General features: G+C 36.8%; 1 long non-coding RNA gene across 1 annotated transcript in view; it reads left to right on the plus strand.

Annotated features, from left to right (window-relative positions):
- The first annotated feature begins 10,779 nt into the window (after nt 1-10,779).
- Nucleotides 10,780-14,187, plus strand: part of LOC129524063 (uncharacterized) — a 29,851-nt gene continuing 26,443 nt past the window's right edge. The window contains exon 1 of the long non-coding RNA XR_008667720.1: nt 10,780-10,813. This is a non-coding gene — a long non-coding RNA (uncharacterized lncRNA). The remainder of the gene's footprint in view (nt 10,814-14,187) is intronic.

Here is a 14,187-nt window from a genome sequence, read left to right on the forward strand (position 1 = left end):
GAAATCAATAAGTAGCTATTGAATGAATGTTGAATAAGCACAATCGCTTTGTCAGGCTCAATGAAATGTTAATAGTTTAATAATTATAATATATTCTGCAACTATAAATTAAACCAAACAGCTATTAAATAGACAAGTGATCAACTATGAAACAGTTCCATTTATACTTTTCTAGTGCTTCTCCCTAATTGTTAGCAATAAATTTAAAATGCTTGTTAATTTTCCAGCTGAGGTGCAGGGAAAGAGGAAAGAGGACAGGGAAGATGGGGGGGGCCTGGGGGCTGTGAGTGCATCACTCCTGTTGTGAGACACACTATGACACACACACATAATTACGCAATTCACAAAGAAAAAAAGAGTAAGACATGAAAATTAACATGTTCTAATTACTATCTTAAAAGTGAATTAAAAGGCATTTAAATAATAAGTATCTATTATACAGTAAAGGAGGCACTTGGGAAGGCATTTTGGCAGTTACTCACAAAATGAAATATACTCTTGCCATATGACCTAGTCACTGCATTGCTAGGTATTTGAGTTGAAAATGTATGTTCACATAAAAACCTGCACATGAATGTTTATAGCAGCTTTATTCATAATTGCTAGAACTTGGAAGCAAACATACTGTATGATCTCAACTACACGATACTCTGGAAAAAGCAAATCTGTGAAGACACTAAAAAGATGAGTGGTTGTCAGGGGTTGGGGTGAGGGAGAGATAATGAGGTGGAGCACAAAGGATTTTTCAGGCAGTGAAACTACTGTGTTTGATTTTGTAATAGTAGATACATGTCATTTTACGTTTGTCAAAACCCATAGAACATACATTACAATGAGGGAACTCCAATGTAAATGATAGACTTTAGATAATAATAATTTATATTGACTCATTGACTGTAATAAATGTACCACAGTAATGCAAGGTGTTAATAATAGGGGAAACTAGTCAGGCACGTTGGCTCACCCCTGTAATCCCAGCAATTTGGGAGGCTGAGGAGGGTGGATGGCTTGAGCTCAGGAGCTAGAGATCAGCCTGGGCAACATGATGAAATGCCACCTCTACAAAAATACAAAATATTAGCAGACATGATGACACACACCTGTAGTCCTGGCTGCTTGAGAGGCTGAAGTGGGAGAATCCCCTGAGCCTGGGAAATGGAGGCTGCAGTGAGCCAAGATTACGCCACTTTACTCCAGCATAAGCAACTGTGTGGAATGAGGAGGTATATGGTAACTCTTTGTACTTTTTACTAATCTAAACTAAACTAATCTTTACTTTTTACTGATCTAAAAAACAAAGTCTATTCATGTAGAGGGGGAAGTAAAGGAGGCAACCCCCAAAGATGTAAAAAGTAATATACAACTTGCGATAGTTTGAATGTTTGTGTTCCCGCAAAATTCATATGTTAAAATCCGAAATCCCAAAGCGATGGTATTAGAAGGTAGGGCCTTTGAATAATTACGTCATGGGAGTAGAGTCTTTGTGAATGGGGTCAGTGCCCTTATAAAAGAGGCCTGAGAGAGACGCCTTGCCCCTTCCACCAGGTAAGGACACAGCGCGAAGGTGTCATCTATGAACCTGGAAGTAGGTGCTCACCAGACACTGAATCTGCTGGTACCTCAATCTTTGCCTTGCTAGCCTCTAGAACTGTGAGAAATAGATTTATTTATTTAAATCACCTAGTTTATGGTATTTTGTTATAGCAGCCTGGATAAGCTAAGGCATGAATTATTTAATTAGTAGCTTATTTTTGACCTAAAGAGAATAGAAAGCTGAAAAATCAGTGCGCATGATTAGGTCTTGACCAACTCTGTATTTATTTATTTACTTACTTATTAATCCTTTTTTAAAATATATTGAGTCCTTTTTATGTCAGACAGTTTCAGACACAATGGAAGCAAGTAAAGCCCCTGTTTTCATAGACCTTACGTTTGATGGGAGACAAAATAATAGCAACAATAATCAAAGCGATGGGATAAAGTTTAGAAGTCACGCTTCTCCTTTTAGCGTTCCATCTATACCTCAGCTTCTCCTCATTGCAGCAGCTACACTTTCACAGCCTCAGTGAAGGGATGACAGCAGAGCACAGATAACAGAACTGAATTCTTGTTTCTCAAATTTCTAACTGAGCCAAAGACAAAAATAATTTTTTTTTTTTTTTTGAGACGGAGTCTTGCTCTGTCGCCCAGGCAGGAGTGCAGTGGCGCAATCTCGGCTCACTGCAAGCTCCGCCTCCCGGGTTCACACCATTCTCCTGCCCCAGCCTCCCGAGTAGCTGGGACTACAGGCGCCCGCCACCACGCCTGGCTAATTTTTTTGTGTATTTTTAGTAGAGACGGGGTTTCACCGTGATAGCCGGGATGGTCTCGATCTCCTGACCTCGTGATCCACCCGTCTCGGCCTCCCAAAGTGCTGGGATTACAGGCGTGAGCCATCGCGCCCAGCCAAAAATAATTTTTTTAAAAATCCGTGATAGTTAAAGTTAGCTGTCCTCACCCCTGGACTTACAGTAACCCTGCTCTGGAGGACAGGAAAAATGAGAAGAGCAGCTGAGAATTGGTAGGCATTGGGCTCCTTGGAAAGGGAATGCTAGATTCTGCCCCAATTCAGGCCAACCCCAGGTGTGGTGATGTTGGATGATGAAGCCACTCCAGGAAAGTTTGCAGAATTGAGAGGAGATGTGGACATTTACTTTCCACTGAAACCCCCAAGGAGCCGTGAGACAGCAGAGCGAGGGGCTGAAATCTTCTTCTGAGGCCATCTCTAACTCTCAGAAACTTAGGTTAGGAAACTGTATGTCATTAATCTCAGACATACATTTTTTACCTTTACTGACAGATACATGTAATAAATGACATGTGTTCCCTTTGTACAATTACATTCTAAAAAATAAATGCTTCCCCATGTCTGAATTTTCAAATGAAAATGAAAATGTCTTGTCATTTAATGCTTCTTTAAGTTTTCTTTACTCCAGTTATAATGATGTCTTGTAAACAGGAGTGAGCTCACCTCAATTGATTTTTTTAAGATTAATATCCTAATAGGATTAAAATAGATACCTGTGTATTCGTTTGAGACAAAATAGGACAAATATGTCCATTGTCATTATTAGACAACTGTTTGGATAAACCAAAGTACTTTGAATTTTAGAATCTGACATTGTTTTTGAGTCTCTAAGTGTGTAGATAGTACATTTTTTCTCTGTACATTTTAAGGCAATTTTTCAAAACATTTACTTAAGTATTAATTAATTTGATTGTTTTGGGGAAGAGTTTGAATTTGGACAGTTAAATTACCTTACAACTGACTACATTTCAGGTAGATATGAACACAAATCTTTTGTATGAAAATGCTTCTTTTTATATACTTCCTTTTTTTTTTTTTTTTTTGACAGAGTTTTGCTCTTATTGCCCAGGCTGGAGTGCAGTGGCACGGTCCCCGCTCACTGCAACCTCTGCCTCCCAGGTTCAAGCAATTCTCCTGCCTCAGCCTCCCAAGTAGCTGGCACTACAGGCGCCTGCCACCATGCCTGGGTAATTTTTGTATTTTTAGTAGAGATGGGGTTCCACCATGTTGGCTAGGATGGTCTCCAATTCCTGACCTCAGGTGATCCACCAGCCTAGGCCTCTCAAAGTGCTGGGATTACAGGCGTGAGCCACCGCGCCCAGACTATACTTCCTTTTAACACTGTTTCTTTTCTTACTTAACCATCAATAGAATACACCATAAGTGACAGGTTCAAACAAGGCCATGGTCCATTTGCGGTTTTCCCAGTGATGTGGCCACTGCAAATTAACCCAATAGTTGATTTGCTATCCAGTTTTAGAATTCACTTTAGCTTTCTTTACTAAATGTTAGAAGAGATATTGAGCCTGGTCTGTTGGTTGCTTGTTGGATGTCAGGGAAACATGTCTTCCTCGGAAGAGAAAAGGGCTTTGGCCATAAGGTAACTCTTAACCAAATGAAGTTTTGATGACTTAAGTGTAAATGAATCAGAGCATACATATTATATTTCCATTGAAATACACTTGGATTTAAAAATTAAGGCAAAAATGGCTTGGCAAAATGTGTTAGGAAGGTTTGCCAAACCCAAAACATTAAAAAAAATAGTCTGGCTATTTGCAGAATTCTAACTGCCACCAGTTTTGCCTATCCCTAAAGTTTATAGTTTGACATTAATCGTGAAATCTGGTAGAGCAGCACTGAAAAACTGAGAGGGGAAATAGATTACCATCTAATTGCCATTTATTTGTCATTGTGTTTTCCATAGTTAGCTTTCTAGCACATTTTAAATCTACATTCAGAGTAATAGATCTTCTATTCTGACTTGGGTTCACATGTTGCCTCTACTAGTTACCAGCTATTTAACCTTAAGCAAGTAACTTAATATCTCTGTACCTCAGTTTCCTTAACTTGAAAATGAGCAAAATTATACAATGTTACCTACATATGTAATATATTTATGAGCCTTGAGCTGAACCAAGCACACAGTAAGTGCTCAATAAATATTAACTATTAATTATGAGATAGTAAACCACTTTGGTTACTAAAGACCAGCCACTTGTAAATAACTTTACTTTCTCCAATACCTACTGGAACTGGAGGAATTAAACATCCAGACTCTAGTGAGGGTATTTGGCTCAAGTTCCCACACTCTTGTTCCTAAATTCTCTAGTTTCTTCTCCCCTCTATCTATTTCTCTTTTGAGGTTGCTCTTGCATTCCCTCTGTGGAGGAGGTGTTGTTGTGACTACTTTTGTCAAGACAGAACCATATTCTACTCCTCTACTGCTGCTGCACCATGCCTTACAAGACTACGGTAACTCCATTCCTTGTTCCTTCTGGTGCTCTCACCAGGGAAGAGGGTGCTATCACAACACCTCCCCCAACTCCACCATACACAGCCTGCTTTAGTTCATTTGTGCTGCTATAACAAATATCTGAGACTGGGTAATTTATAAATAATAGAAACTTATTTTCTTACAGTTCTGAAGGCTGGGAAGTCCAAGATCAAGGCACTCGATTTTGGGTTTTGTGCCTGGTGAGGGACGTCTTGCCACATCCTCACATGGCCAAAGAATGAAAGAACAAAGAAAAGGGGACTAATGCTACGTCCTCATAGGTTTCAACATAAACTTTGGAGGGAACACTTTTAAACCATAGCGCACCCCAACCTTTGACATCACCATTTGAAGCATTAATACCAGAAAGCAAAGCATAATCTTATCTTGAAGTGGTAGATTTTCTCTTGGATGGTGCTCAAAACTGATCTTTCCTCACTCATTCATTTATTCATCAAATATATGTTGAGGATACAACAAACTATTTGATCTGTTATAGGAATCATTTTTATAAAAGATAGGGAATTTCATTTATCCCTGCCATTCAGAAACTTGCAGTCTAGCTGAGGAGACCCATAAATCCTGATCTGCAAATCGGGATGTTGTAGAGCAGACTACTGGTAAATGATGAACTGAGAGGAACACACTGTGGTGCTACAGGAGATGAAGAGGAAGGCTGAAGGCTCTGCAAGCTGGTGGGCAAAAGCAAGGCCTTGTGCAAGAGGTAGAAATAGAAAGCTAAATCATGGGAAGTCAGGCAGTTATTAAATCGAACAAAGAAGAAGGGAAGCTCGTTCTGGGAACTCAGAAGAGCACAAGCTGAGCATAAAGGGAGGGAATTCCCCCAGGAAAAAAAAAATACAGCATGGTGAGAAAATACAGACATGTTTTTGAGGAAGTTCGGCATATAGGGAATACATACAAAAGAAATCATTCTTGAAGTATACACAGCCTAATGAAGCTATTGGCTGGTGTTGCATGAGTAAGGACACCCAAGGTAAACCGGGGCATGGAGAAGTACCTGCACCTGTATCTCCAGTTTTCTTGGTAAGATCCAACAGCTGTTTGATCCTGAACTTAAAGCCATCTTGTTTCTTATCAATGTCATCAAGTAATCTAAGTATTTGGACAAATTGTGATAATCTACCAACCTGACTGCCTGCCCATCAGCTGCCTCTCTAGTCTGTGTGAGATTGCGCCACTGCACTCCTGCCTGGGCGCAGTGAGAATTATAGTCACTCTCCAGAGAGAGAGACCTCAAGACCAAATTAGAGGAAAATTTGACACCAGCTGTGCATCAGTCCATTATCACATTGCTATAAAGAAATACTGGAAACTGGCATCTTTATAAATTATTAAAGTAAAGAGGTTTAATTGTCTCATAGTTCTGCAGGCTGTACAGGAAGCATGGTGCTGGCATCTGCTCAGCTTCCAGGGAGGTCTCAGGAAACTTACAATTATGGCAGAAGGTGAAGGGGGGTCAGGCTTCTTAGCTGCCAGGAACAGAAGCAGGAGAGAGAGAAGGGGAAGGTGTCACACACTTAAATGAACAGATCTCATGAGAACTCACTATCACAGGGACAGTACCAAGAGGGAGGGTGCTAAATTATTCATGAGAAATCCGCCCCAATGAGCTAATCACCTCTTGCCAGGCCCCACCTCCAACACTGGGGATTACAATTTGATGGAGATTTAGTGGGGACACAGATCCAAACTATATCATATAGTGCTATGGAAGTTCACCTGGCACTGATCTAAGTTCTCTTATTGTCTCCTTGCTTAAGTAGAAGGCCCCAGACCTTTAGTGTTAGCCTAAGTCTTAAGTGACACTATCTGAGAGTTATGGGACTTAAAGACTGAAAGAGTAGTTGATATTATAAAGCAACAAAGAAGAGGCTATTCAATCCACAGGCCCATTTTGCAGCCCACCATGTGGCAGAAACTGCTCTAGGATACGGGATCCTCCATGGCCAACTCCTCAGAAAAGCCTCATTGACTCTTTCTTCAAGCTGAATTCTTACAAATAGAAGAAGAAGTAAGTATCATAGATACCGTAGCCAAAAATAAACCAAAACAATCCGTGTATAAAACATGTACTGCCAATTAGACATTCCTGAATGAATCCATGCCAAAATATTGGGAACATAGAACAGCAAAAGACCCAAGCATGAGAGATTGCCAGGACATCACAATGGCTCATATTCCTTTGTCTTCACTCACAACAACTCACTTTCCAGAAACCTTCAGTTCATTCTTTCATCACCTTGTCCTGCCAGTGGTGTTGAACCTCTGTGGAAGAAGGGCAAAGTATAAAAGAAAACTTTTCCCACCTGTTATGAAGAAGGTCAGAATGGCAGATTCCACTGCAAAAACATTGCTGACTCTCTTATTCCACAACACCCAAAGAAGTTTTTTTTCTTTTTTTTGTATTGGTATGAGCTGAGACTGCAGAAGCCTCCATAAAAATGTCCCCAGTATACTCATGTGTGCAAAAAGACAGAATATGAAGATAAGGGTACTATCTGTAATGTGTGAAAAACTCATGTACTCCTTAGAAAGACTGCGCCAACACTGAGGCCAACCCCAAATAAGAACGAGAGAACGGGTTTATTACAGCCATACTCCCCTCAGTGCCTTAGCAAAGCCTCCCACCTCTTGTTTAAACTCTGAAACAGAGCAAATCTTTTAGGCACTGAAACACTTTTCCAACCGCTGTTTCAATAAAGTAAATGGCTCCTTAAAGGACACAAAAAGCTAGTGGAACTTTGGAGCGAAGAAGCTGTCCAGTTTTCCATTCAGTGTGGTGGAGAGAGTACAGGAGCGGGGCTAGTTATATTAAAATCAGGTGAGCCCATAGGCATATCTGCAGTGAAGCTGGGTGGGCTTCCCTTGTTTATTAAGGGCTCAAAGTATTAATGGACTCATATGCTGAATGCACAGATATGTTATAAATAGGCCAAATGGAATGTAAACTTTGTTTTGTTTTTTTGTTTGTCTGTTTATTTTCTTTTCCCTAAGTTCTCTCTAAGCCAGAAATTGGTTTCCTACCTTTTGAAAAATTATTGTGTACAAGCAGGCACTGAGACCTCTGCCCAAGAACCAGCCCAACTGCTGGCCGTGGTTAGTGGAAATGCTTATTTGTTCTGGGAAACGAAACCATCCGGGTGGTGTGGGGGGTCAACTTTTGAACAAAATACTAAAAAGAAACAGATCTGAGAATCTGGTGAAATTGAAACTTTTAATCCAAAGAAGATAATAATGACTGAATGGAAAATAATTTCATCCTCTCATATTTTGATTTCAAGCATTGGAAGTTCTTTTACGGTCTAGAATTTCTGCCATAGCAGTGGATAATTGTGCCTGATTGGCAGTAGTTTATTGGAGATATTTCTTCTTTTAACCTCAGTTTAACTGATGGCAGCAAAACAAATTAACTGAGGAAATTGTGTTAAAGACAACCATTTTAAGTACAAGCCTGTCAGATAATTCTGGGTTCCTTTGGCTTCAGATGGAAGAATAATCACATTAAAAAATAAGGACTGGAACCAATTGTAGGCATGGCTGGTTTCTAAACTGAGCTGAACTTGGCTCAAGAGGATCCCTTCCAGGGGCTGACATGGTCTTACTAATGAACATACTTACATTTTAGGGGAAATATTAGTGTGGATATTTGTCCATTCATAGTCCATGCCCAAAAGTGCCCTATTGTTTCCCATTTAGCAAATACAGGTGAAAAAGACAAAACACTATGAATTAGAACTGAAAAGACAGCCTTTCCTACTTATTGCTCATATTGAATGAAGTGTGTATTTGGTTTCTAGTTTCATAGGCTCTTCTTCCCATAGCAATAACAATATCTTGGTAACATTTTTTTGTACCAGAAATATTTATTTTTTTCTAAAGTTCTCTCAGGATTCCATGAAAATTTCTTTGAAATTATTTTTTTCTTTTTTGTTCATGTGAAAGGCTTAAGTGGAAGTATACTAAACATTTAATCCACTTTTAAAAAATGAGTTAATGTTTTATAACATGAAATGATAGTAATAAAGGTATCTTGTGTTCTCTCCTCACATTGTTTCTCAAATCACTTCTTCTATCCAAGTTTCTGCTGAATGATTCATCAATACAAAATCCAGTGCTTGTAAGGCAAATCTCAAATTAAGCTACTTTCTTTAAGTACTTGTGAATCTTAGATAACCTGTAGACAAATTCCATCTTGTGACAAAACAACAACAAAAGTATTCTAAAGAAAAAGTTAACCTAGTTGACAAAGCAAGAGTTAACATTGGCTTATGTTTCTTGTTATAAAAATGTTACCTTGCATATTCTTTGGCTTCTATTTAATGTTTCCCAACTGTCAGCCTGCCCTTTGCTCAACTCTGAACATCCAATTAGTCTTTTGGAGTAACAAAATAGCATTTATTCAAAAATCTATACCCATCTACATTTTACTGCATTGTACTTAAATTACATATTACTTCTATTTTTAAATTCATATTGGAATTTAGTTCACTTCAGCATCTAAAATTGTGGATTAGAAAACTATTCCTACTTGCACAAAATTCTAGAATCAAAAAAGTTATCTAAGACAACTAAAACCAACTTTTTGTGTGTGTGTGTGTTACATACGGTAGGTGCCAGAGGTATTTTAGCTATACATAAAAGCAAATGCACTTTCATTGTTATATTTAAAATATATATTGGAATTCTTTATCAACCATCTATCAATGAAAACTGGAGTTACTGAAACAAAGACTCTTTTAAACTTGAGGAAGGGAATCTGTTTGACAAGACTGTTATAAATTTGATAAAATCTCTAAAAGAAAAATTTAAGCAGGAAAATAACCTACCAATATTTCAATGGAAAAGGTGGGAAAACTCTAGTGGTTTAATACTTTTTTTTTACAAAATTAAAATGGCAAAAATGAAAACTTTATTCTGATTTGGAAGAATAAAAAAACTGTAAAAAAAAGTCTTATTTAAAAAATTTTAAGAGTACATCAAAAATTAAATTATCTATAGCAAAATTCCTACCTTCAAGGGAGAATCAAAAACATTGATGCAAAAGTGTTTGATGATTTAGTGTGAAATGGTAGATCCAAAAGCAGATCATTTCTCTTCATGTAATTATGAGTAAACATAGCAACATATGGAGAATTCACCTAAGACACGATTCCTTAATTTTCTTTACTTCAACTACATTCACTTGAGTTTTACTACATCTTTATGCAGTATTTTCAAGTAATTATTCAATATTTAACTAAGTGCAATGTCATTATTCAACATTTATCAAATTTCATTAATTCACTAGTCATCATGTGAAGAAATTTAGTATTGGTTAAGAACATATTCTAGAGTTCATTTACATGGGTTGAAATTCTGGCTTACTTACTAGCTGAAGATCTAGCTGAAGATCCCCTTCCTCATATTACACAACTATTCACCCAAACCCTATTTAGATTTAAAGTTAGTGCAAAGATGCAACCTTGCTTCTAGCCGTGTAATAAAATAAATACCTTCAAAAACCCTCATACTTAAAATCATTAAAATCTGTATAAAATACTTACTTGCTTTAGTGCATCATTGGACTGACATAAAATGAAGGAATCCGAAGAACAATTTAATAAAAGGGGAAGCAACTGGATATTCTTATAGGAGACTTCAGGTAAATCTGGTAAGAGCAGATGAGAAATAAACCCACCGCACAGAAGTGAACAGCAGGAAGTCTTAGCTGACTTGATCTTGGCAGTAAGTGGTAAGATAATAAAATCGTCCTTGAGACTTTGTAACCACAGCTAGCCCTTACATGACCAATGTTTCAGTCTGAATCCACTCTGTTTGCAGTCTGAAAAATTTGAATCCAGGAACTTAATTTAAAGTGGTTCCAGATTGACAATGTCCCTATGGGACTAACTGAAGCAAAGCCCTCTTAGAGAAACTCAGCTACAGTCCAGACCTCAAATAATCTACAGGTAAAGTTCCTGGTGTGTGTGTGTGTGTGTGTGTGTGTGTGTGTGTGTGTGTGTGTGTGTGTGTGTGTGTGTGTGTTTGTGTGCAGGGAAGGGAGGGCTTTATGTTAAAAATCACAACAAAAACAAACTTGCAACTAATGCAGATATTAGAATTAGCAAATGCAGACTATAAAATAACTACCTTTCATTTATTCAAAAAATTAAAAGAAGCCTATAAAAATATAAATATAATAAGATACTATAAATAATAACCAAGCAAATTTGAGTAGAAACCAATTAAATCTTTGAAGATAAAAATTTAAATGTTTTGTTAGATTTTTTAGAATTCTAGTATCTTTTTCTTTTTGATTTCTTCAACAACTCTGGATATAAGTACTTTTTTGGAAGTGCACTATAAATTATTTCTCCTGGCTTATACTTTAACTTTTTATTCTCTTGATGCCATCTTTTGATAAGCAAAGGTCTTAATTTTAATAAAATTCATTTATATTAATAAATAATTCTATTTTTTGAGTTAATGTTTATTGTATCCTGCTTAAGGAGTGTTTGTCTATCCCAAAGTTATGAAGATATTTTCTTAGGTTTTCTTCCAGAAACTTGGTTTTAATTTTTGCTTACAGTTCTGTAAATCAAATTAATTTATGGTGTGAGATAAGGCTCAATATTATTGGTTTGTTTGTTTTCAAATGGATAGTCAAATTATAAGGAAGAATTTATAGAAAATATCAACCTTTCCCCAATGAATTGCAGTATTACTTATGTCTTAAATCAGGAAACACAGACACACACACACACAAACACACATATACATATGAGTTTGTTTCTGGTCACTCTATTTGAATTTGAGTATTCTTATGCCAATACTACACTGACTTACCTACTCTAGTTGTTAAAATCAGTCCTGAGATCTGGTAAAATACTCTCAATTTTGTTCGTCCAGTTCAAGACTTTTGGCTATTCTAGGTCTTTGCATTTTCCTGTAAATTTTATATTCAGGTGGTCAATTTACACACACACACACACACACACACACAAAGGAACTTTAATAGGGACTACATTGAATTTATAGATCAACTAGGAGGGTACTGGATTCTTAAGAATACTGGGCTTTTCAGTGCATACAAATGATTTATACATTTCAATTGATTAGCTTTTAAAATTTCAGAGTAAAAGTCTTACACATATTTTATTAAATTTATAACTATTTGGTACTTTGGTACTATTATAAACTTTTTTAAATTTAATGTTTAGCTTTTGTTGCTGATAAGCAGAAAGTCAAACTTACATTTGCATATTCAATGACCTTGTCAAACATACTTATTAATTCTAATTATTTGTATATTCTTCCAGATTTCATATGTGCACAATCATGTCTTGCATTAACAGTGGCAACTCAAACATTCCCTTTCCTTTATATGTATATATATATATCTTTTTTCTTTGCCATGTTACACTGGATAAGACTTTAATACAATATTGAATAAAAGTGATGATAGTATATATAGTTGTTTTATTCTTGACTTCCATAGAAAATTGTTCAATATTTAACCAGATTAAATATGACGGTAGCAGTAAGACATTTGTTAATACCTTTTATCAGATTAAGGAAGGTTACTTAGTTTTCCAAACAATGAGAGGTTTTTGTTATTGTTTTATGATAGTTTGTTAATTTTATCAAATGATTTTTCTGCTTCTATTTAAATGATATATGAATTTTCATCTTTATTTGATAATGATTAGAATTACATTAATTGATTTCTGGATGGCAAACCAACTTCAAATTTGTTTTGGATTTATTGGTTTCAAATTTATTCAAATTACTGGAATAAATATATTTTGGTATTAAAATACATAATAACCTGTTCATATGTATATTCTATGTATTATATATATATATATAAAGAATACAGAATCTGTGTGATTTCAATCTTGTGAAATTTGCTTAGTGTTGCTTTCTGGCCTATTATAGGGTCCAATTTGATAAGTGGGCCATTGACACACATACAGAACATTATTATGCAGTTGTTGGATAAAGTCTTCCATATGTACAAATAATTCATATTGGTGGGTCCAATCTTCTAGGTCTCTCTTGAATTTTTTTGACTGCCGATTTCGTCAATTATTAAGACATGTGCTCCAACTTCCCCCAATGATTGTTGAAATGTCCATTTTTTTCTTTTAGTTCTGCCATATCTTTACGTTGAAAATATATGGCTTGGTGCCTAAAACTTTATAATTTTTATATTTTTCCATAAAATCAAGATAAAATAACTTTTTTTTTAATACTTTAAGTTTTAGGGTACATGTGCACATTGTGCAGGTTAGTTACATACGTATACATGTGGCATGCTGGTGCGCTGCACCCACTAACTCGTCATCTAGCATTAGGTATATCTCCCAATGCTATCCCTCCCCCCTCCCCCCACCCCACAACAGTCCCCAGAGTGTGATGTTCCCCTTCCTGTGTCCATGTGTTCTCATTGTTCAGTTCCCACCTATGAGTGAGAATATGCGGTGTTTGGTTTTTTGTTCTTGTGATAGTTTACTGAGAATGATGATTTCCAATTTCATCCATGTCCCTACAAAGGACATGAACTCATCATTTTTTATGGCTGCGTAGTATTCCATGGTGTATATGTGCCACATTTTCTTAATCCAGTCTATCATTGTTGGACATTTGGGTTGGTTCCAAGTCTTTGCTATTGTGAATAATGCTGCAATAAACATACGTGTGCATGTGTCTTTATAGCAGCATGATTTATAGTCCTTTGGGTATATACCCAGTAATGGGATGGCTGGGTCAAATGGTATTTCTAGTTCTAGATCCCTGAGGAATCGCCACACTGACTTCCACAATGGTTGAACTAGTTTACAGTCCCACCAACAGTGTAAAAGTGTTCCTATTTCTCCACATCCTCTCCAGCACCTGTTGTTTCCTGACTTTTGAATGACTGCCATTCTAACTGGTGTGAGATGGTATCTCATTGTGGTTTTGATTTGCATTTCTCTGATGGCCAGTGATGATGAGCATTTTTTCATGTGTTTTTTGGCTGCATAAATGTCTTCTTTTGCGAAGTGTCTGTTCATGTCCTTCGCCCACTTTTTGATGGGGTTGTTTGTTCTTTCCTGTAAATTTGTTTGAGTTCATTGTAGATTCTGGATATTAGCCCTTTGTCAGATGAGTAGGTTACGAAAATTTTCTCCCATTTTGTAGGTTGCCTGTTCACTCTGATGGTAGTTTCTTTTGCTGTGCAGAAGCTCTTTAGTTTAATTAGATCCCATTTGTCAATATTGTCTTTTGTTGCCATTGCTTTTGGTGTTTTGGACATGAAGTCCTTGCCCATGCCTATGTCCTGAATGGTAATGCCTAGGTT

Source organism: Gorilla gorilla, chromosome 7, assembly GCF_029281585.2.
Source record: "Gorilla gorilla gorilla isolate KB3781 chromosome 7, NHGRI_mGorGor1-v2.1_pri, whole genome shotgun sequence".
Classification (NCBI taxonomy): domain Eukaryota; kingdom Metazoa; phylum Chordata; class Mammalia; order Primates; family Hominidae; genus Gorilla; species Gorilla gorilla.